At 37.3% G+C, this 4468-nt stretch overlaps 1 pseudogene; it reads right to left on the reverse strand.

Moving 5' to 3' along the window:
• Positions 1 to 236: 236 nt before the first annotated feature.
• LOC119523292 lies at positions 237 to 1344 on the reverse strand (annotated as a pseudogene).
• Between the last annotated feature and the right edge of the window lie 3124 nt (positions 1345 to 4468).

Below are 4468 nucleotides of genomic sequence, written 5' to 3' on the forward strand. Positions count from 1 at the left end.
CTCTTTATGAATCTCTCAACTATTTAACTGCATCATTTTCATCCAAAAACTGAGATGCTTGATTAAGACAATTTTCACTAAGCCCTTTGAGACTTATATTCCACAATGCCTGATCCTCAGATTTTAATATTACATTCTTCCCTAAGATCCTTTTAGTTTTTGATTTTTAATTAAAGGTAAAAATTCAACCCCACCCCTATGTAGCTCCCAGCTTCCACCTGCAATGCTTTAATTAAAAAGGCAAGTGTTATAAACAGGTGTTCTTTCTGCTGGGATTCAGAGGCTCTTTGCAGGTCAATCTTTTTCACCAATTTGTCGGAGGGGCAGATGTACTTGCAATGGGTCTCTCAGTCTCTTAAGGTCCATTTCTGCCTGAGCAACTGCATCCTTGAGTTGATTATATTTCTGTAAGTCAAAACGTGACTTTTTGGCTCCTTTATGGAAAAATAATAAGTATTGTCTGTCTCTGGCTTCTGGATAAACATATTCCTGACGTGTCATTACAAAATATGCATACATTGCCGTGGCACTTCCATAAGTGATGAAGTAGGTGACCGGCTCCATGATATCCCAGGAATATTCCCACCAGGTAAGCCGGGCCAAAATGCCAAACTGTGTGGCCATGTAGGCAAGTCCACCCCATAGCACCAGAGTGGTCCTCTTCTCAGCTTTTTTGCTAATCTCAATTCATACCTTTTCCAAGGCAGCCAGTTGCTCTTTGAGATCCTCTAATCATTCTATAAGCTCTCTTTCCTTATTTAACTGGTGCTGCCCAATGCACAGTGTAGTGTATAGCTGCTGGACCAGTGTCTTTACATCATTCAGCGTTGCTGCATTTTCATGGCTTAAGAGGTCTCTCTTTGGTGGTCTGACATGATATGTTAAGTCATTAATGACCAGCTTAAAGTCGTCGAGGAGGAGCAGGTCTATCCCTGTTGAGGCAGCAACTCGAACACCATCTGGCGAATAGATTGCGACTCTGTCAATTCCTCGATCCTCTTCTTGGAGTTGTAAGAAGACACCAGCAGAGTCTGAGATAGGTTTGAGTGTGAACTGGCAGCGTTCACGCCGGGATGGTAACCTCACAGATATCACAGGTAAGCTGTTTTGATAAACCACTGTCAAATCATCAGAGGGCGCAACAGTACTGCAATAAACAACTCCCAAATTCTGCCAGGAAGAGAGCCTCTGATGCACCCTCCGGTGGTGCTGCTGCTGCCGCTGGCGTCTGACGCCCAGCCCGGGGAAGCAGCCAGCAGTAAGCGCCCCGCAGCCGCCGGCGCCCCCGCCGCCGCCCCGAGAGGACAGCAGCAGCAGAAGCGATCTACCTGCGGCGGCCGCCATCTCTCAACTGGAAACAGTGCCGACCCAGGCAGCCTTAAGTGTGTTTTTATGCTTCTAAGTTGTTTTGCCTCTCTGAAGCTCATTCTCCAGTGGATTATCCAAGAATAGCTTATGGGAACAAGATTCCTTGAGTTCTTGGTTATTGGTAATAGTTTGCATCTTTATAAATGAAATTCGGTTTTACTGGATATAAAATCTTTGGATAACATTTTCTTTCCCTGAGTATTTCAAATATGCTACTCTATTTCCTTCTGGCATAGTACTTTTGAAAAATCTTATGGAAATACATTTCATTCCTGATCCAGTTTGCTAATGCTGCTGGAATGCAAAACACCAGAAATGGATTGGCTTTTATAAAGGGGGTTTATTTGGTTATAAAATTACTGTCTCAAGGCCATAAGGTGTCCAAGGTAATGCATCAACAATTGGGTATCTTCACTGAAGGATAGCCATTGGTGTCTGGAAAACCTCTGTTAGCTCAGAAGGCATGTGGCTGGCATCTGCTTGCTCCTAGGTGGCATTTCAAAATAGTGTTCTCCAAAATGTCTGCATCAACTTCCAATGGCAGTCTTCAAAATGTCTGTCTCAGCTACAGCTAGCTGTGAGCTCCTTCTGTCTGAGCTTATATAGTGCTCCAGTAAACTAAACAAGGCCCATGTTGGATCAGTGGGGCCACATCTCCATGGAAATTATCCAGAGTTATCACCTACAGTTTGATGGGTCACATCTCCATAGACACTGAACCAATAGGTTACAACCCAATCCACACTAATACATCTGCCCCCACAAGAATGCATCAAAGAATATGGCTTTTTCTGGGAGACATAATATATACAAACCAGCACAATCCCCTTATAACATACTTGCACTTGGATATTCTAAAAACATTTTTCTCTTTATTTCTTAATTCTAATAATTTTTTTTAGAATATATCCTGGTGTTTTCTTTTTGAGTTGACATAGGCAGTTGATACATTCTTTCAATATGTGGTTTAATTTTTTTTAGTATAGGAAATTTTCACAACTTAATAATTTTAGTATTTGTTCATTTCTATTGGTATAGTTTTCTTTTTTGGGACTGATATTATACATGTTGGGTCTTTGCCTATCTTCAATATTTGTAACTTCCTGTTAAATCATAATCCCTTTTAAAAATTTCTTTTTGATTTTTAAATTTTTGTCCTTTTCATATTTATCTTTCTAAAGTGCTTTTTCTTTTATTTATATTTTTTTCTTAGTTCTGCCACCTCCTTTTTATAAATAATTTCTAAACTGCTTTGTTTTTTTTTCTTTTATGTCTTGCATTATTTTCTTAATCCCTTTTAGCTAATTTTTTAAATTAGGCTATAGTTTTAATCCATTTCTTTACTTTCTTTTATCCTTTAACCATTTTGCATGGGATTTATATAAATAATATGCTGTTCCTCATTCTTAAGTGAGATTAGATTTGCTGATTTTTAGATAGAGGCAGGATACAGGGGAGTTTTCCAACTTTGCAGGGATAACTTTTCTGTTATTTTCATGTACTATTCAGAAATTTGCCTCAGAAATCAAGTTGGATTGCCTTCTGAGATTTCATGATTCTCTTCTCCTCCTCTTTAAATGGACCTTCTCTTTCAATTGTCACTACTGTCCCTATCCAGATCAATTTTGATTGTACATTTAGAATTTTTTTTCTCCCAGGATAGTGCCTTGTCCTGGAAGGGAACCCTAGGCAGTCATTTTCAAAAGTTTATAGGTCTACTTAGTTTTACACCCACCTGCTTTTAGAGTGGGCCAAACTCCTCCCAATTATATCTATTCTTCTCAAATTATCCCACTGTGCTTTCCAGTGAGCACCTCTTTGTTTAGGAGTTCTCCTGTTGCAGGTCCATCAACCACCTTTTTGCTCTTTTCTGATTAATCCCACACAGACCTTGATAATATGCATGTTTGTGACTGCTAGTGGTTTTATCTCTTCAGTTTTATTCTGATAATTTTCATGATAACTTGTCCCTTAGTTTGGTTGTAAATATAATCCCTGGATTTTGCTTTTGCAATCTATTTGCTCCATCTTTTTCTGTGGGAATTCTGGGAGTTTCAAAAACTGTCACCACCACCAATTACCCAGAATCATCTTTTATTGCTCACTCTGAGCTCAATATTTGAGATAAATTACTTCCATTTCACCTCAAAACAAACATATGAGGCAAATATTATTATTATCTTTATCTTTTAGATGCAAAAACAGCCTGAGTGAGTTCAAGTAACATAGCTAATAAATGATGGAGCAAGTACTCATCTCAGTTGTGGTTGACTTTAAAGCCCATGTATTTATTTATTACATATACTTATCTCTACCAATATAGAGATCTACCTGTTTGGGGTAAGCCTTGGGAGCCATAATCTATGTTAATTAATTAATTAATGCACGCTTCAAATATTTAATGAGCATTTATGATATACTAAATATTGGGCTTGATCCTGGGAATGCATGTGTGAAAAATAGTGGTGGGTCTCTTGTTCTTAAGAATCAATAGAAATTAGTAAGTCAGGAGATGGTGTTGGCCATACAGGTTTTACTAATGTTTGTTTACAGACATCTCTAAATGTCTTGCAAATTTGCTTAGATCTGTTTGCAAAAATGAACATACTAAGCACACAAAGTGAAATTTGTTGAAATTTTGAGTCTTTTCAGATTATGAAGTTTATCAAGTCTCTGTTCCCTTTAATTAGTTTCACAATGTGATGTGTTAGTATACTGGCTTGTATTTTATCAAAACAATTTTGAACATATATTACCTAGTGTTTTTAACACCCAAACATAAATTGGAAAAATGTATCTTTAACTTTTCCCTTACCTATAAAGGCTGTGATTTATTTAAATAATTAGAAAACTTGCTATGCCTACCACTCTTCTAAATTACCCTTTTATGGAGGTTAAGTGAATATTGTAAGTGAATATTGTTAAGGTTAATTTAATATTAAGTGAATATTGTACATATTTTAAACATCTTAAACTATGGATCCAGCTAAATTTTATATTAAAATCTTGGCTTTGTTTTCACTTGTTTGAGAAAAGTGTTGGGGCAGAACTGCTACTCCATTAAAGTTGTGTGCTGTGAAGTGAAAATATAAAACCAATG

The sequence above is a fragment of the Choloepus didactylus genome, chromosome X (genome assembly GCF_015220235.1).
Source record: "Choloepus didactylus isolate mChoDid1 chromosome X, mChoDid1.pri, whole genome shotgun sequence".
NCBI lineage: Eukaryota > Metazoa > Chordata > Mammalia > Pilosa > Megalonychidae > Choloepus > Choloepus didactylus.